The following is a 21,081-nucleotide window of genomic DNA, read 5'->3' as shown; positions in this document are numbered from 1 at the left end:
CTGCTCATTAGATGGATCCCATATTCCTATGCCATCCCCATGTTCCATTCTATTTAACAAAATTAAATAAAATTCTTGTTAATCCATCTTGTGTCAGTTTTGTTTTTTCATTTTTTTTAACGATGGGGGGGCATACTTGGAAGTGCTCAGGGCTTACTTTTGTTCAGGGATTACTCCTGGTGGTGCTGAAGCAAGGCAAGCATGTCATCTGCTCTGCTCTGTCTTCAGTCCCCTTGATATTGTCCATACATGTCTCTAGAATGTATGATTTCTCCCCACCACCAAATTACTCACATTTGATATCTCCTGATCAGCTAGATATAACCCTCCCCTTAATTCTCCTGTACATGTCTTGTTTATTTAGGGCACATGGATTATTTATTTTAGGGCTCGATTTTTATTTTCTATTAATACATCCCTAATAGTGAGTTATTTTAAAATAAATAATAAATAATAAAATAAATAAAAAATTTTAATGAATCACCGTGAACTACAGATTAACACATTTATTCATGAGAAAGTTTCAAGTGAACAACGTTGTAGCACCAACCCCTTCACCAGTGTCCATTTCCCTCCACCAACCACCCCAGTTTCCATGCAGTTCCCTGGCTGCCTCAATTTCAGGTATTTTCCCCTCCATTATGTTCAAGGTGTTCCCTTTCCAGATGCCTGGATGAACCTGTCCTTCCCGTCACCATCCTCATGACAAGCTTCCTACTGAAAATAAGCATTCCTGTTCTTTGACTGCTTTGTCATTCTCTCCTACATTTCTTTCTATCCCACAGATCACAGACATCATTCCCTAACTCTCGTACTAAAGGAATTTCATCCCTCTGAAACAGACTGATGTTTGGGTGGTGAGGCTAACTAAATTTGTTTCTGCTATTCTGTGTCTCCTCTGCTCAGTTCCTTCTGGTTCTCTTTGAAATCAGTAAAGACTTCTCAGATTCTATCAAAGATAAAAACAAGATAGGACAGAATTCTTTCTGCTGCTCAGGTACTTTCTTTTTCATCATTGCAATGTATTTTGCTTTTGTTTTCATTTAATGCTGGACTTTATATCACCCTAAACGTAGACAAGGAATGTGATGAATAACAAGTCTTTCTCTCCAAAAAAAATGACTGTAGAGTCCAGTAGAATATTGATCACACAATAAGTTCCAGAGCTCAAAGGACACCGGAAAATGCCACAGGCTTGCTACTGATCAAAAATGTCTCTGTACTTTACTGATGTTTTTTAGGTCCTTTGCACTCTATCAAGTTGCTCCTGCATCTGCCAAACATATTGCAATGCCTATGTTTTCAATATGGAGACAAAATACATAGAAACATCCCTTACTGCTCGATAGTTGAGTTTGTTGGAATTGTATAAGTTATGTGAACATTGAGACACTCTCTTTAATCTATTTGAAGGCGTATGCATGGAGATCCATATCAAAAACTTTTAAATCAACCTTCAGCAAAATTTTACATATAAAGATTTATTACATTAAAGAGCAAACGGAAACAAAATATCCCTGGAGATAAAACAAAATTAAACAGCTTTAAACTCCACCTTATGCATTTTTCCAGAAATGTTAAAAGCCAGTAAAAATGTAGTAAACTTGCAAGCAAAAGCAGTATAATACTTCACTCAGCTTCACAAATTCCAATAAGTACAGATACAAATACAAAACAACATGGGCAATCACTTCCATACTCCATTACAATTTTGCTCTAAATGCATAGACAAAGACACTTTGTTCTTTACATTCTCTGTAGAGTAAGGTTCAGTTCCAAATAACAGCCTCTAATCCTGATTTTACCCAGCCAAAAGCCCCTCATTTATATTCTGCAACTTAGTTTAGCACTGTTGTTTCACAGTGATAATTTTGCCATGCGATCACTTTCCCGGTAAATAGTAAGATCATAATGACTATGAAGTCCAGTATAGTCCAGGGAACAAAAGAGAATGTTCTTTTCATCTCTCTAGAGTCCAATATTGGAATAGAATTGCACCCCAAACTGCTTTCCATGATTTATTTGTATGCATCATTCCCTTATACTTTAATATATTCACCAACCTTAAAGAATCTATCAACTCCTTTGTTTCTATCAAAATATTCGGCATGCGGACTTGACAGATTAAATATTTGGTCACTGATGACTGATTCCATCTCCAGTCCCTCCCCTGACACCCCTAGAGATTCCAACCTTCTAATCATATGACTCTCATCTAGTAACCAGAGCCATCTTTCTAGACTCATCTTCTTAGCATGAATTAAGGCTTTGTTAAAGGGGGTTTTTCATCATTTCATTTCATTTCATCATCCTGTTATTCGTCGATTGCCTCGAGCAGGCCCCAGTAACGTCTCTTTCATCCTAGCCCTGAGATTATATTCAAGGCTATTTAGGAGAATGAGACCCATCATTGTTACTGGTATTTGGCATATTTGGTACGCCACTGGGAGTTTGCCAGACTCTGCCCTGTGGGCAGGCTACATTCGATAGCCTGCAAGTTTGTCCAAAGTAGAAATAAGACAATAAGATGTCATAAAAAAAAGTTTTGTTAAGATGTCGCGCGGCCGCAAATGCGGCCGCGCGGTTCCGGGATCTAGATTTTATAGTCTCTGAGTCTTGGCCGCTGATGGGATTACACAGCGCCAGGGGGCCAGGTGGTGGGTGTGACCCCCGCCTACTGGAATTTGGAGGATCTGGGTGGAAGATGCTCGACTCCAATTCGAGTAGGCTTGGAGGTCTCGGCCCCGGAACCCGCGTGGCTTTGTCCCTCTGCCAGTACCTTCCTTCATGTGTGCAGAGAGTGGTCTCAGCATGGTGGTGGCTGGTCCTGGAGGTCTTCGGCTGCCGTAGCCCTGGTCAGGGTGGGGAGGAAAGCTCAACCCGCTCCCCTCCAAGGGACTCCGGGAAGGAACACCCAGGCGCGGGGGCAGAGACTGCACTGTTTTCGTCCGGGATCTGGATTTTATAGTCTCTGAGGGGGTTATTTCATTAATAATAAGAATGAAAAACACTCTTCTCATGCATATCATTCAGGAAATTCCAACAGTGCTAGGAACTCACTGCCAGGTGCAAAATCGGCTAAATATTTATTTTCAATCATATGACAAGATCACATTTTCAATTCAGTGGGTTTCTGATAACATGAAATTGTGTCAAGATATGGTATACACATGTGATGGAGCACCTATGTGCCGTCTAGAGCTGATAATTCCATGTTTTTTTACATGAATAGCAAAATCCAAAGGAGATAAAATGCTATAAAGTCTCCTGTCTATTTTCCACACTCAAAGACTAAGTTGACCATTCCCCTCCACTGCCTTTTCAACTCACCATAGAATTATTTAACCAATGTATTCTCTGTATTATCTGTGTAAAATATCTGCCCCTCACTGGGGGTAGAACAAATTAAATGATGCATTAAACTAGATGTTAAATTTAGGAGGCTTTTGCAATCACCTCACTGCCCTGGGCTGACATGCTTCTAAAGGCATTTTCTTTTAACATTCCAAAAGTCAATGATTAAATTTCAGACTGAGGCATGATAAAATCTCTACCGGCCATGCTTTTTTTGTTATGCAAATATATTTCATACACTCGAAGATCTTTATAAGCAAAATTTCTTAACCTAAGAGTAAACATAAAATATGACTCAATGATCTGACACGGAGAACAGGTAATCAAAATCTGGCCTCAATGTTTCTCTATCCTGTAATGTACAAGAACAAACTGTACCCCATGTCAATGAGATTGAAAGCCAAATTAGTGCAGAAAGATTTAACTGCACTAACAGCTGAGTTTAATGTCATCACATACAACCGTGTGACAGTAATTCAGTTTAGTACTACTTTTAACATACAAGTTGAAGGAAGTTTTTAATCTCTCTAAATAATGTTCAATTTTTTTCTTTTGGCAAGGCAAAACTGTCATTTTGTTATGATTTTCTTAGGTGGAAATAATAAACAGGACAGGTTCTGCCCTGATGTCATCGTAAAGATTTGTGGTGCTTTTTTATTCCTTTATAATCAATTTTGCTGCTTCTGTGTTGCAGAATAACACTGCATTTTCTATAATTGACATATTGGACCAAAGAAGACAAAAATAAGCACCGAATAATCAAACAGTTTCCATTAGGACCCTTGACCCGTTTGCACACCTGCAGTTCTTTAGAGTTCAATCAATCTTCTAGTAAGCATAAAACCCCACAGGCAGGCTCAGGGTTATTTCCATAGAAAACACTCCGTTTGCTTTCTCACCCTAAATAGCCAAAGCCTACAAAACTATTCTTTATGGGAGTCATAAAAAACAGTCATTTGTAAAGTCTTCCAACAACAGCTGTTCTAGTTTGATATAAATTTAAAGCTATCAAAAGCAAAAGAAGTAATGATGTGGAAAAAAATTATGACATGGTCTCATTCATATATGGATAAATAGAGCAAATGAACCGACAAAAAAAAAAAGCAAACAAAACAAAACAAAAGCCAAAAGAAAACTCCTGGACTTTAGAGAAAGCTACAGAGTTACCCAAAGGAAAGGGCTAGAACTAGAAATAGTTGGCAATGTTTGTTTTCCGTAAAGGAAAGGCACCAGAACTTCGGTAATGACTATACATATTAAAAAGGTAGGGGCTGGAGCCATAGCACAGCGGGTAGGGCGCTTGCCTTGCATGCAGCCGACCCGGGTTCGATTCCCAGCATCCCATATGGTTCCCTGAGCACCGCCAGGAGCAATTCCTGAGCACAGAGCCAGGAGTGACCCCTGTGCATTGCCGGGTGTGACCCAAAAAGCAAAAAAAAAAAAAAAGGTATTAGGCTATATTTCTGAAATGCAATAATACTGTAAATTGTCAATAAGTGAATTACAAAGATTGAAGTCAGCTCAGTGAAAATTACCTATATTCATTTGAAAAGGCTTTACTTTTAATTTATGCATTTACTATTCATCTAATACAGGCTGGTTCTAGGGAATATTCCTCTCTATAGAAACAGAAAAAACATATCAAATTCATTGACTGCATCTTAAGAAAAAAATTATATCTACTCTACTAATTCTCCTGCCCTCTGTTATTTTCTAGTAAGCCTAGTTAGCTAGAAAAAATTATTTGGAAAACATTACCTACTGATTCTTCATCAGAAAAGCAGGATCTCTGTCAGAGTGGAATAAAAATGCCTTTGAATATTGATAAGGATTGGGTCTTTATAACCCATCATTTGGAACATAATACGTTTTTTATTTGCTGGTTTCTTCCTTTTATTGTTACTTTATGTTATAAAACAGCATGCTATGCTGCTACACGTTGTGTTTCAGCAGTAACACTGTGGGCTGTTTTTAGCTTGTTCAAATTGATCTTTTCAAGGTCAAACATTTCAGCCTGAGTAAGAAGCTATCCATGGAGATATTTCCCCCCACAATTTCTATTTTTTTTTAATTCTCAGTCATGCTTAAAATTCTGATCAGAGAGAAGGACCACTCCTCAATGTGCTGGAACACAGAGAGATCTTCTACTATGTTATCCCTTTACTTTATGATCCATCAACAAAAACCTGTTTTGCAACCAATCTCATTAGACTTCCCAGCAGTGATGATCTAACTAAAGACTAAGTAAAGTTCTTTTCCATTTTCTATACTCAACTGTCCCGCAGCCCTGAGTTTTAGATAGTCTGGATTGTGGTCTTTGCCACACTTAAACAATTACACTCCTAATTTCTCCTGGTCCATATTATTTCATTTTATTTTATTTTGCATTAGCATCACAGAAATGCTTCACTGTCACTGTTTCCGCTCCAATAAAGCATCCCTTTTTGGCTACTGGACCTGGATGCTAACCTGTGATAATTTGTGAGATTTTAATTGAGATTAATTGAGATTAACTTTAGAAGTTTAATCTTGAAGAATTTTTGTTTCTTTTATTTTGCTGTTTCTTGGGGACCACCCCTAGAGATGCTCAGGGTTTACTCCTGGCTCTATGCTCAGTATGGATTCTCCTGTGAGACTTGAGGGACCATATCTAGTGCTGGGGACCAAATCAGGTTCAGCTGATATAAGCCAAGCACCTTAATTCCTGTACTATCTCTCTGACCTAAAAGTTCAGTTCTTTAAAAGACAAAAAAAAAAAAAACAGTGAATTTTGTAAATGGGTGGTGCCAGATATCAGTGACAGTTCCACCCTTACTCCTGGCGGAAAAGAAAAATACCTGCTTAGAGCAAAGCCAACGGAAGGGAGAGGTTTCAGGGTCACTCGAGGACACAGATTTAAAGGTAAGAATTCAAAGGTGACTACACACACAGAAAAAAAATACAAAGGAAGGAGATGGGTCTTGGGAGCTAATTTTGATAGAGGATCTAAAGGAACAAGGTTTCTCACGAAGCACTGGAACTCTAAGTACTGAGGCTGACAACAGACTCGGGCAGGGAGGCTGAGCGCTGGCCTGGGGGCTCCACTGGACCCGAGGAGAGAAGCTGAACCGCTCCTCTGGCTGCTCCAGGCCACACTCAGCTTCCTTCAAAAAGGAGCATTGCCAACCATAATGCACCCACCAAGGGACACACACACACACACACACACACACACACACACACACACACACACACGAGAGAGAGAGAGACAGAGACAGAGACAGAGACAGAGAGACAGACAGACAGAGAGACAGACAAAGAGAGACAGAAGGAAAGTGTCTGCCATAGACACACACATGAGAGAGACACAGACTGAGACAGAGATAGAGATAGAGAGAGAGGGAGAGAAAAGGAGAGCGAGAGAAGGAAAGTGACCATAGAGACAGGCTCGGGGAAGGGTGGTAGGAGGGAAACTGGGGTCACTGTTATTTATATTTATTTTATATGTTATTATAAAATAATCATCCTTATCAAGAGAGGGGTTCGGCAGGGTGATACCATTTCACCGAAACTCTTCAGTGCCACCCTCGAGAACATCATGCGATGACTGGAATGGGAAGGAATGGGAGTGAAGATAGATGGTCGGCAATTACACCACCTCCGCTTTGCTGATGACATCGTTTTAATAACACCAAACATCAGCCAAGCGGCACAAATGCTGGCCGACTTTGACCGTGAGTGTGGAAAGGTAGGACTACAGCTGAATCTTACGAAGACAATGTTTATGAGAAACAGCCTTGTTCCTGACGCCCCATTCGCTCTCAACGGAACCACCATCTCCGAATGCAACAGCTATGTGTACCTAGGTCGAGAGGTCAACATGACAAATGACCTGGCAACCGAGCTGTGCAGGAGGAAGAGAGTGGCTTGGAACGCCTTCAAGAACGTCGAAGAAATAGCTAAGAGGACGAAGAACCTCCGGCTCCGGGCACATCTCTTTGATTCCACTGTTCTTCCTGCATTAACATATGCCTCAGAGACCTGGGCCCTACACAAACAAGATGAGAACGCTATTCAGGTCTCCCAAAGAAGAATAGAAAGAGCTATGCTTGGAATATCACGTTTCACTCAAATGAGAGAACGAATCCCGAGTTCTGATCTTCGTCAACGCTCAAGAATCAGGGACGCTGTCTCATTTGCCAAGAAATCAAAAATCAGATGGGCTGGACACGTAATGAGGTTTACAGACAACCGCTGGACTAGAGCCATTACTGACTGGATTCCACGGGACATCAAAAGATCACGTGGACGCCCACCTATAAGATGGTCAGACTTCTTCGTCAAGACCCTAAATGATCGGTTTGAGGCTCTGCATGTTCCTAGAACGAACAGATACCACTGGGCTACGCTAGCACGCAACTGGGATGAATGGAGAGGTTACTGGCGCCCGCTCGAATAAATCGATGAATAACAGGGATTAAGTGATTAAGTTATTATATAAATGTTATTTAAATAAAATTTAAATAATTATTTAAATATTATTTAAATAAATAGTATATAAATGTTATTTATATTATATTTATGATATTTATAATATACACATTTCAGCTACAAAAGTGCACTATCAGTTGCATATAGTAAAATAGGAACATATTAGAGCACAGAGGAATAACTATAGGAACTTTCAGGCAAAAAAGGTGCATCCAGGGCCAGAGATATACTACCAGGCAATGCACTTGACTTGCATGTGGGTAACCCCAGAAGCACCCTAAGAAATGCCTCTGGTGCTCTGGACACTGCCAAGAGTGACCCCTGAGCACTATGCCAAGAATAGCCACAGAACATCGTAAGGTAGAGTACCCCAATCCCAACCTCCAAAAGAGAGTTTACAACACAGACTCTTCCATTGGCCTCTGTGGCACTTTGAACAGATGACTGACTTTTTTCCCTTGCCGTTTTGGGTCACCCCCAGCAGTGCTCAGGGGCTACTCTTGACTATGTGCTCAGGATTGGCCCCCAGAATTGCCTTACCATTTATTCCATCTCTCTGACCCAGATGATTTTACTTCTTTGGGGGTCATTTTCCCTCTCTTTTCATGGACATAGAACAACTGAAACTGAACCCTAACTTGGGTTAGCTTCTAATTTGCATACTTCAAATCAACACTTGATCAAAATAACACAAATCCTTGAAGTCTATCAATGTGTCACTCAATATATCTTTATCTTTTTATTGAGCTAATTATTTGTCAGCCCAAGGGCTGTCTATTTAAAGATGACTGATTTGACTGGTTGCCTTTACAAAGTCAACATCTAAGAAGTCTCATTTCATTTGGTCAAATTTAAATCAACAGGAGGCATGGGGTGGGGGTGGCAGCAGTGGAACCAGTTATACCTAAAGTCAAGCAGTTCATTTGATTAGAATAGGGGTATTATATTCTTTGTTGACAATGAGGTAAGATCAGATAGTCCTTTGATCCCAAGAGTTATGGTTGGTTCAAAAAAGTGTTCTAGGAAACAACAATAGAGAGCAATGCAGAAGTAAAAACTTATTCCTCATTTTAGCAATTTCCTCATCATAACATCTTCCTAGACTTAAAAAACTTTAATAACAGACATTTCTTCCTATGGCACTTTTGATCCTGGAGACTGTCGCTCCCAGGCCATAAAGATAACTCCCACTTTCTACAGTCACTTTCACACAGACAGACCAAGAATGCCCTTAGAATAACATCGGCTTGATTCTCTGTAGTTATTTATGGGTCCAGCTTCCCAGGCTTCATTTTGATGTATAACTACTGAAATTAAATCAGGCATTTCCACTGCTTAAAAGGGTGGCTTTGATTCCACCAATTCAATAAGTGGACCATTTACTAACATATTGTGTCAGTAACATTTCAATTGGAAAAAGGGTAACAAAATGGCTCCCTAATTCCGATGTTTCTATTTGAGATTCCTTCAGAATATATGATTGCATTATCCACTGAAAAACGTGAAGAACAGATTGTCAAAACAGACTCACAGAGCGTTATCCAGCATTAAGCTATATTTAGTCATTTCAAGGATATAAGCTTTGATAGAATCCAGATAAAGCATTTTATGTCCTGTCTAGTGGTAGAGTAGATGTGACAGGACACAAGTTACAGACGCTGGAAGCCCTTCTCCATGGAGACTGTATCCAAGGGCACTCTGCTCAAGGCCAAATGTCTCTTCCTCCTATAAATATCATTCATCTATTTGTTCTAATGTATGGTTAACAAGATTAAAGTCAATTTTCCTTGCCTTTTGGGGGGGCAGGGAAAGGGGGTGTTTCATCCTCTGAGCAATAATTTAATTACTACAATGTTATTAACTTAACATAATTATTTTGGAATATAAAGAAGACAAACAAGTATAGAGGAATATAAAATACTATAAATATATTAGCAATTATGAAACTGAAAAGGGTTTACTTATACAAGTCAAAATTATAAAGTGGGAAAAGTTAATGACAAATGATCACTTCAAGTCATTATACATTTTTGTTTGGGGGCCACACCCATGTTCTGAGACAGAACATGCAATGTTAAGGATCACAAAATGTTCTATACACAAAAAATGATCAATAGGATTACAATTAATCAAGGGTGTTATGAATATGCTTTCTAACAAAACGAAGTCCTGTTTCTTACTTCGTCCCAGAAATAAGGAATATTCTGAGAGTTAGATAAAAAGTTAGAGTCTTTTGAAAAGAACTCTTTAAAGATGACTCCAGGATCAGCTAAATAGTAATTTGATAAAGAAGGTAATTAGGTATATGGTGGATAGTTAAGAGAGAAGGGGAAAGGAGAGAAAACTTTTTAAGACTTTTCTTGCTAAGTCTATTCACTTTCCTCATGTTTCCCAAAACTCTCTTTTCTTTGATCCTACACCTATCAAACCATAAAGGAACCAACACATCTGTTAAAATCAAAGCATGTATTTTGGGGGAAGATCAGTGGGTCTCTCTGGGGAGTAATCTGAATTTAACAGAGATCAAAGTCTTTATAGGATCAAAGTTGAGGGAAATGTGGAAATGAAGTTTCAATTGTTAGCAGTGGTCAGGGAGGCATTCTAAAGACCACAGCAACTTCTTGGTTCATCTAATCACACTATCTGTAAAGCTGCTGAACTGACTCGGTGGAGAACCTCATGTGTAGGTTAGAGAGCAGAAGACAGCATCATGTTTTAATTTTCCCTTCAATTTCTCTGGCTCTACCTTGCTGAGTTTATTATCAATGCTGAGTGCTTTCATGAACAATCCTGATGCATAAACAAAGGGGTTCCATTTTATCAGACACAAGACATGATAATATCTGGAAATCTGTTGACAACCTGGAAAAAATGATGTATTTGGTAAAGGGGGAAATGGGACAATAGAATCTGACAAGTGTGCTTCAAATGAAATATTTTTGCGCAGATACATCCGGGTGTCATTTTTTAAAAATTTGGTTTTCAGCTATGCCAGTGGTACTCAGAGCTTACTCCTGGCTCTGAACACGGGAGAATGGTACCTTCATTTTGGTCAAAGCAAAATCCTCCAACAAAATATTCTGTGTGCAGACTCCTGTATCACTGCCACCCCATTGATCGTCAAATTATTCGAGCAGGCGCCAGCAAAGTCTCTATGCTTCCCGGCCCTGAGATTTTAGCAGCCTCTTCTTACTCATCTTTTTCCAACAATTGGAGGCTCTTTCAGGGTCAGGGGAATGAAACCTATTGTCGTTACTGTAGTTGGCATGTCGAATACGCCACGAGGAGTTTGCTAGGCTCTGCCTGTGGGGGTGGGATACTCTGGCTAGCTTGCCAGGCTCTCCAAGAGGCATATATTTATATATTTTTCACTACGATTTGTTGCCTACTGTCTGACCCCATCAGATATGGTGTTGTAATTGTGGAAAATGGGTAGGAAAGCGGCCTGGAGTGTGGCAATGGTTGGGTAGTTGAGGTCGGCTGCCAGGACTGAGCCCCCCAGGTTGGGGAGGGCTCTCACCCACCCCACAGCCTGACGTGGAGTCCGTGAAGACTCCTGACCCTGAAATAATAAGCTTGTATTATTTTATATAATATGTAGCTAGCCCAGCAAGCTACCAAGAGTATTCTACCCCCATGGCAAAGCCTGGCAAGCTACTCGTGATGTATTTGATATGTCAAAAACAACAAGTCTCACAATGGAGATGTTACTGGTGCCCACTCAAGAAAATCGATGAACAACGGGGGGACAGTGCTACAGTGCTACAGCAGCTATCTGTACAGGAAGGGTAGGGTGAATGCATGATATGCTATCTCCCCAAATTCTTGTGACACACAGAGCCTAGGACAAGATGCAGTAAACTGTTTTTGTTTATTTATTGGGGCTCTTTGCTCACTTCCACTGGCACTCAGAAATCAAACAAATCATGCACACGCCTGATGAGCAGTCTCTTAAAATTTATAAGGCGCACACACACACACACACACACACACACACACACACACAAAACCCAGTTCTTCGCCATTATTATAACAGCAGAAAGAGAAATATATACAGAAACTTTGATTTTATAATATGATTTTATTCTAATTTAAAAGACCTAGAGATTGTGTCATGTTGCATATTATTTTGATTTCCCTTTAACTTTTCTTCATGGCACTGAACAAATTTCAAACATCTTAGCAAGAAAAAAAATGAACTTTGGTCTAGTAAAGGATATAGTCAATTTAATACTAGTTTCTTATAAACTATATACAATAGTTGTGTTCCATTACTTTGACAGCCAAATCATGTGTTTACTTTGCAAGCAGCTGACCTGTGAGTTCTGTGACCACATATGATCCCTGTGAACACCGCAAGGAATGATTCTTGAACATCAAGGACAGGAGTAAGCCATGAGCACTGCATGTGTGACCCCAAAACAAACAAAAGAAAACAAATAGTGTTTTATAGGAATTAATAATTAAAGTATCTTGATGGAAAAACATTCAATGGTCAAATTTGTCAAAGGAATATTACATAGTCTCAGAAATAAACCATGTTCATTAGTATTTAAATTGCCTAAAGAGGGACCAGAGAGAGTACAGTAGGTAAGGTGTTTCCCTTCCATAAGGCTGACCTGGGGTTATTCCTGGCACCATACCCAAGCACTGTCAGGAGTCATCCCTGAGAGAAATCCAGAAATAAGTTCTGAGCAGCACTGAGAGGAGGAAGGAAGGCAGGGAGGGAGGGTACGAGGGGGGAAGGAAGGAAAGAAGAAAAAGAGGGAGGGAAGAAGGAAGGAAGGAAGGAAGGAAGGAAGGAAGGAAGGAAGGAAGGAAGGAAGGAAGGAAGGAAGGGAGGGAAGGAGGGAAGGTAGGAAGGGAAGGAGGGAGAAAGGAAGAAAGGAAGGGAGGTAGGGAGGAACGGAGGGAGGTAGGGACAGAGGGAGGGAGGAAGGGAGGAAGGGAGGAAGGAGAGGGAGGAAGGAGAGGGAGGAAGGGAGGAAGGGAGGAAGGGAGGAAGGGAGGAAGGAGAGGGAGGAAGGGAGGAAGGGAGAGAGGAAGGAAGGAAGGGAGGGAGGAAGGAAGGACGTTAGTTTGAGAAAGAAAGAAAGAAAGAAAGAAAGAAAGAAAGAAAGAAAGAAAGAAAGAGAAAGAAAAAGAGGGGGCTGGAGCAATAGCACAGTGGGTAGGGCATTTGCCTTGCACGCAGCCGACACAGGTTCAATTCCCAGCATCCCATATGGTCCCCTAAGTTCAGAGTCAGGAGTAACCCCTGTGTACCCCAGGTGTGACCCAAAAAAAGCCAATATAAAAAAGAGAGAGAGAAAGAGAAAGCAAGGAAGGAAGGAAAGAAGGAAGGAAGGGAGGGAGGGAGGGAGGGAGGGAGGGAGGGAGGGAGGGAGGGAAGGAGGGAGGGAGGAAGGGAGGAAGGAAGGGTGGGATGGAGGGAGAAAGGACGATAGTTTGAGAAAGAAAGAAAGAGAAAGAAAGGGAGAAAGAAAGAAAGAGAAAGAAAAAGGTGGCTAGAGCAATAGCACAGCGGGTAGGGCATTTGCCTTGCATACTGCTGACCCAGGTTCAATTCCCAGCATCCCATATGGTCCCCTAAGTGCAGAGTCAGGAGTAACCCCTGTGCACCCCAGATGTGGCCCAGAAAACCAAAAGGTCAATATAAAAAAAAAGAGAGAGGAAGGGAAGGGAAGGGAAGGGAAGGGAAGGGAAGGGAAGGGAAGGGAAGGGAAGGGAAGGAAGGAAGGAAGGAAGGAAGGAAGGAAGGAAGGAAGGAAGGAAGGAAGGAAGGCCTTAAGAAGTTCGTATAATTCATACAAACCAGCATTTCTAGTTGAAGCGTTAGTCCAGTGGGTAGGGCATTTTCCTTGCGTGTGACTGACAGGGGTTTGATTTCTGGAACTAAGTATGGTCTCCCCAAGCACTGCCAGAGTGATCCCTGAGTACAAAACCCTGACCATCACTGGGTGTGTCCCAAACACAAAACAAATAAGCAAACAAAAGTCCCAGCATTTCTTAAATTTATGCCTCCATTTAAGAAAGGCTACAGGTTATTTCTTTTCTTAATAGCATACATGAGCATCATATAGACAATTTTCACAAATCAGGTTATAGAAAAAGTGCTGTGAAATTGTTATTTTAAAAGTATATCTGGGGGTGGGGGCTGGAGCAATAGCACAGTGGGTAGGGTGTTTGTGCATGCGACCGACCCGGGTTCGATTCCCAGTATCCCATATGGTCCCCCGAGCACCACCAGGAGTGATTCCTGAGTGCAAAGCCAGGAGTAACCCCTGAGAATCATGGGTGTGACCCTAAAAAAGAAAAAAAAGTATATTTGGGGGGAAGCAGAGAGAGATCAGGCCCATGCTTGCCTCGCACACAGCTGATACAGGTTTAATTCTGGCACCACATCTGCTTTCCTGAGGCTACCAATATAGACCCCTAAATACAGAGTCAGATCTTAGCCCTGAGCAGTGCTATTTAGACCCCAAAGGATATAAACAGCTTATGTATAGATAGTTGTCACAATGTTTTAAATTATATTTCACATGTGTAAAACACAGACAAAGCATATCTGAAAGAATGATCAACAGTTCTGTTGACAAGCTTTCGAGAACACAAAGCAGGGAAGAATCAGAAAAATTTTCTTTGTGCATGCTAATATTTGCCATTTTTGTGACTTTCTAATGCTTTGCTCATAGATGAGAATGAAAAAAATGAATGTCTTTTAAAAATATCATACACTGATATGTGATGTTTTTAGCTAATATGCCTATGAGTATATAAATATAATGAGTTGTAGCTGATATATTTAGTTTGAAAAAGCAGACAGCTCTTTCTAAAGGCAACACTGTCATTGTTCCTGTTATATGGGCACTTCCCTAATGATAAAGACAATCTCACACAAATCGACATCTGTTTAGGGTTCTCTGTTATCTGAAGGAATGGACGCTTCTGTTGAGCTGCCCTCTGTCCTCCTCTCTCCCCCCTCTTGAATAACACTGTATGAATCGCAGCTAACTCCAGTGGAAGGAAAAGAAAGTAAAACTGAATTAAAACTGAACACACACACATGCACACACACACACACACACACACACACAAACTGTGACATTATCAAATGTTTTGGTAGAGCACACTATTACTGTTAAGATTCTCATTTCATTTCATTGTAAATAAGATATATTTTTAGAGCAAAGCAAAATAAAAGGGGAAGATAAACCCTACCAAGAAGAAACTGTTCAAGATTGTCGATTCCTACAGGCAACTGACTGCAAAAAAAGCAAATAAAAATTTTAATTTTACAATATGGGGTAAGGAAGAAGGGGGAAAAAGCTAAAATATCCCTGTCAGGAAGTTGTGATATGTTCAATAGAACTGGTCACTGCATTTTGAAGGCCGCTGTCATACATAAATACAAACTGATCTCTAAGTATCAAAGGATGAACTAATTATAGGTAGCAGGACAGCAGGGAGGAATTTTGTCTTCAGATTGTTTTGCTCTTTTCATTTTTTGAAGGGGAAAGGGCCTGTCTTTTAAGGCCATCTGCCAGAGCTTTGTCTTGACTTTTATATAGGTGGGGTTGCGTGGAGGGAAGAAGGAATGAGAAAGATGTATCATTGTATCTGCAGGCCTTCTTCATATGTTATAGTTTACTTGGGGATATTCATGACATGTTGGTTATCAAGAGTTCTTGTCTAAGTACAGAAATATATGAAAAGTCATCAAAGAGCAGGCCTGGCCTTGCTCTAAAATAACACTTAGGGGCCGGAGCAATAGTACAGCGGGGAGGTGTTTTCCTCGCATGTGGCTGACCCAGGTTCAATCCCTGGCATCCCATATGGTCCCCCAAGCATCGCCAGGAGTGATTCCTGAGTGAACAGCCAGGAGTAGCCCTTAAGCATTGCCTGGGTGTGATCCAAAAAGCAAAATAATAATAATAACAATAATAATAATAATAATACTTAAAGTTAGTAAAGTAGCAATTTAATTCAGATCCGAGCTATACAAAAATGAGAATGGTTAACTTGAGTAAGACAATGTATCGGGCTTTATGCTAAGAACTAAAAATAGATCAGAGAGTATGTACTATATATGTAATATCCTGTGAATATTCATGTAAGAAACATATCATTTTAAAGGAAGGAAAACAAAAAAAAATAGAAACAAACATCAATACTCATGAGTAGCATCTTAACAGCTTATGGGCAATAAAATCAAGATTCTAATTCAGAGTCTAAGGCTGGAGTGATAGCACAGCAGGTAGGGTGTTTGCTTTGCATGCTACTGACCCAGCCAACCCGGGTTCGATTCCTCCGCCCCTCTCAGAGAGTCCGGCAAACTACCAAGAGTATCTCGCCCGCGCGGCAGAGCCTGGCAAGCTACCCATGACATATTCGATATGCCAAACACAGTAACAACAAGTCTCACAATGGAGACATTACTGGGCCCGCTCGAGCAAGATTATCAGCTTTACTATACAATTAGCAATGTTAAAAATAATAGAGAAAAGAATAAACTTGGGACCAGAGGGATAGCAGAGGGGTTAAGGTTTATAGCTTTCATGTAGCTGACCATGACTCTTTCCCAAGCAAAACTCTTTATTCCCAGGTGTAGACCTGGAGGTCCCAAACAGTGCTGGGTGTGCCCAGGGTAATGCATGTATCTCTGGGTCCTCACAGAGAATCTAGAGTCTCTGCAGTTCCTGAGTGGCATCTGCAAAGTTCCTCACCTCACCCAATTTTAACAGACTAAAAGATATCCATGGATCATGGGAGCTAACTTTGTTATATGTGTTCTATATCAATTCTCGCAGTTTTAATAGATTTCAATTCTCACAAACTTGACAGTATATATGTATCTTTATAGCACTGTCCTCCATTGTTCATCAATTTGCTCGAGCGGGCCCAGTAACATCTCCATTGTGAGACTTGTTGTTATTGTGTTTTGGCATTTCAAATATGTTGCGGGTAGCTTGCCAGGCTTTGCCGTGCGGGTGAGATATTCTCAGTAGCTTGCTGGGCTCTCCAAGAGGGGTGGAGGAATCGAACCCAGGTCGGCTGGGTCAGCCGCATGCAAGGCAAACACCTTACCTGCTGTGCTATCGCTCCAGCCCATGTATCTAGATAGTATGAATATATTGTTATGTGTATATGTATATGCATAAAATAAGGAGTAACAGAAGGTTTATGACTGCTCATGTACATATATAAACACATATACACATGTACATATGTATTACATTTAGAGATAGTGATGTGCAAATGAAAACATTTCCAGTTACTAAAAATTAAAAACTGGTTAAGACATTGAAAGGAAGTTCACAACCAGTGTTATTCCTATATGTTATCTTCTCCCAGTAGAATGGCATGTGCTCATATTAGTATAGACATGAAATGTATTACAAGAGATCTCTACTAATCTATTTTCAAACATGTTCTTTGTGTTCACAGTTGGGTCAGATCAACTTTTTAAAAAATATGCATTATTTGCCTTTTGGCAAGACGTTTATTCTTTTTACTTCCATGGGAGTAGGAAATTAATGTCTTAAAAAGGAGAACTACTATTAAATCATATATTACTAAATCAGCATGTTACAAAGTACTTAGAAAAATATTTAAAAGAAATAATTTAGGGCATTTACTTAAAAATGAAATGCTTTCATTTTGAGAAAAAAATCAATGTATCATATTATAAAACCTTATCAGATATTACCTATGTACTTCTTTTAATTTAAATAAAAGATGCTCATCCCATGTACTTGTATTTGAACACACATCTCATTTGCTTCTCTTAATGTCTACTCTTTCCACTCTGGAGAAGATCGAATTCCCTCTTGAACATGTACTTCCTCTCTTTTTCTCTCCCCTCACAAGTAAGTTTCAATAAAAACTATCATGTTTTCCCCAACCCCTTCCAAAGCTGTATAATTATGAATCTGTATAATTATGAATTTATCCTAATCTGTATAATTATGAATTTGTTTTTATACTTGTTAAGGAGTTGTAGTTTGTTCTCTCCATCTTACTTCCTTACATTTTATTAAAATGTTTTGACACCTAACTTATCATACAAAGTCAATACTAATTAGAATAAAATACAAGTCCTCCCATGCTGAAATGACAATACAGTACGTAGGAACAAGGTAGACCTGGGTTCAAATCCCAGAACCCCAGAGGGTCCCCTGAACCCCACCGAGAGTGACCCCTATGTACAGAGCCAACAGTAAGGCCAAAGCACTGTAAGTCGAGTCCCAAACCAGAAATAAAAACAATAATCAAATTAAAAAATAAGCCCCTCCTTCACTAGTAATGGTATTTACAAAACTCTACAATATTTCAATTAAGATCATTGTCATTTTTTATCTTATCTTACTAAAATCTGTGATTTAGCAAAGGCTGAAATAGCTCTAATTCTTAATAGAAGAAACTGAGTTTGCAAGATGTCAAATGATGACTAAAGGTATTCATCTTAATAAACTTTATGTATGGTATATACAAAAAACGCACAGCGGTAGGGTGTTCGCCTTACAAGCGGCCAACATGGCCGACCCGAGTTCGATTCCTCCGCCCCTCTCGGAGAGCCCAGCAAGCTACCGAGAGTATTTGATATGCCAAACACAGTAACAACAAAGTCTCCAATGGAGACGTTACTGGGCCCACTCGAGTATATAAACATAATACCCAAGAAATTGCTGATTTATAACACAAAGGTCTTATTTTATATAAAGCTGATACTTTGACAAATGTACCTGATTGTTACAAAACATAAGAAAAATTTACGATTTTAGCAAGTTTATTTGAATCATACCTTTTTTAGACAAAACTGCTCTTTATTCAAGTTGTTCTACTGGTTTTTAATTTTAAACAACAGAATACAATTTCATTGCTATTAAATGTGCAATGAAAATATCATGTTAAATGATATTTAACAAATATTATGTTAATTAAGACTGACTGTTTGTGGAGGGTTAAATGTCAATTTATCTTTGCAATTACTCAGCGAAGTTTCTAGTAAATGCAAAATAAACATGATGCAATGTACTTGTTTAGAGCAATGTACTTTATACCTAATCACAAAATATATCTTTATAAATCTGAATTGCAATCTTGACAAACAGTTCAATCACTTTCTACTTCCCACCTAAAACACTTTATATTGAATACATAAACTTGATATGTTTTACAGACAGACACATTATATAATATTTTATATAGTTCACTAAGTCATTCTAGGAAGTGATGGGAAGGAGTCCGGGACTTTGGTGGAGGGAAAAGGTGATAAGATTCCTGTTGGCACATTGCATGGCTGAATCTCAACAAGTAATTTTGTAAATCACTGTGCTACAATTAAAAAAGTATTAAAGAGAAAGAAATATAAATTATTTGAGGAGCAAATTGAATAAGCTATGTTTTAGAATGTGACCTTCCCAACCTTATTTTGGTTTCCCTTCTTAATGCTTCCAGGGGCAGGAAAGGACTGGTGAAGCAAAGACTGAAGCAGAACTAACTGGCCAGTGGTTAATCAAGAGGCCACACTCTGGCCTGTCGCTAATGTACCCACACCAGGAGAGACGCAGAGGAAAATCGGTGGGAAAAAATTCAATCTCCAGTTTTTGTCTTGTGAAGTCAAAATGGAGTTCAAGGAATTGGCAGTGAAAGGAAAATGGAAGATCGCAAGTGTACAAAAGGACAGATGGAGAAGTTCAATCAATCCAAGACTTAGTACTAGAGCATCAACTCCCCCAACTTTTCATAGCAATCAACCTTTTGGGTGCTGAAGTTATCTTGTTCTCTTCCTACCACAGGCTTCCTCTTTTCTTGAGGCTGGGACAAGTATCAATTTCAGGAGCACTGTGATTACCATCTTTTGCCTTTCCTGGTCAATCCTAAAAATACAATTCCATTATTAAAGAAACTCGAATGTCCATTCATTTCTAAGACAAGCCTACAAATCCCAGGGTTCTTTGTGATATATTATCCTGAGGAATTCAACATTCATTATCTGTCCTCAAGTTAAGAAGACAATTAAGGCTCTAATCAAATGATGCACAGGAGACAATCTGGTATATTTTGTACAAAGAGGTAGCAAAAAATTCAGTTAATGACAGGAAATCTTTTAAGCTAGCAAATGACCTCTGCTAACTTGTAGGATAATCTTGAGAACAGCTAATTAATAATCCCCAACTGGTAAACAACTTCCCTGAAAACATGTTTAAAGTGAAAATTTATTTTAAAATGAAATGATTGAAAACAGGTATATAGTATTATGGTTCATAGCAAATTAAAAGCATCATTTAAATTTTAATTCACCTTGATATTTTTACATTTGACCACTGTTAATCACATATGTAAATTTTACATGAATTCTATCAAGGGTTCTGTAAACCTGAAATGTTATCATTGACATAGGGACCTTTACTTTCAATATCATAACAAAAGACACATTCAGTGTTATAAACTGAAAAAGAATAGCTAGATTTGCTTTACTAAGGAGCAAGCATCCATCAAAATATTTACCATTCAGATGCCTCCAATTTTTTCATCACCATTTAACACAACAACTTCAACATTTCCTGAACTTAGAAGATTTGAACCATGGGTGCTGGTAGTCAGTTTTGCTCTTGACAGATTTAAAATGAACTAGCACATCTTACAGATAAAGGTAATTTCTGTTGGATATTCTGTTCAGCTGTCTCTCGTATTTCTGGTTATAAATCTTTTGCTTTATTGTCTGGGCATTTTCTGAGGAAGGAGAAAAGGAAAATAGGTGTGTATGTATTTGCTTGGCTTAACTTTGATAGGGCTTGCTGGTTTTCATCGCCTTCGGAAGAAACTACATTTCACACTTAAGCTGTTCCACTGTGGGGAGATAAGTGATGGTCAGCCTGTGGATTTTCCCAGCTGTACAAAAGACATCCAGGTGCTCCTGTCTTTTGAATCAGAACCCAGTTAGTCCCTCTCACATTTACAAAATTGCTTTTGGGACATTCAGACCTGGCTGCCTTCCAGGCTAGTTAAAAATAACACTGGAAGAAAAGTTCGGTGCTGGTTCTGGGCGGCAAAAATGCGGGTGACGTTTGATGGCAGTGGATTCCTTTCAGCCCACTCTGGTCCCCATTTCCACTTCAAATTTCGTGCACAAGTTGCCTTGTATTTTCAGCTTTGTTTTGATAAACATCTGGCAAACACTATCCGATGGCTTTTTATCATTTCAAAATCCAAACACAGATTTAATACTGCTTCCCTGATGAAGCCAAGAGG

General features: G+C 39.5%; 1 protein-coding gene across 17 annotated transcripts in view; it reads right to left on the bottom strand.

The window, feature by feature from the left end:
• NRXN1 (neurexin 1) overlaps positions 1-21,081 on the bottom strand; it is a 1,264,827-nt gene that overhangs the window by 888,429 nt on the left and 355,317 nt on the right. The window lies entirely within an intron of this gene.

The sequence above is a fragment of the Sorex fumeus genome, unplaced genomic scaffold, assembly GCF_029834395.1.
Source record: "Sorex fumeus unplaced genomic scaffold, SorFum_2.1 ptg000003l, whole genome shotgun sequence".
Taxonomy (NCBI): domain Eukaryota; kingdom Metazoa; phylum Chordata; class Mammalia; order Eulipotyphla; family Soricidae; genus Sorex; species Sorex fumeus.
The sequence above is the reverse complement of the archived record's forward strand: the minus strand, read 5'-3'. Positions and strand labels throughout refer to the sequence as shown.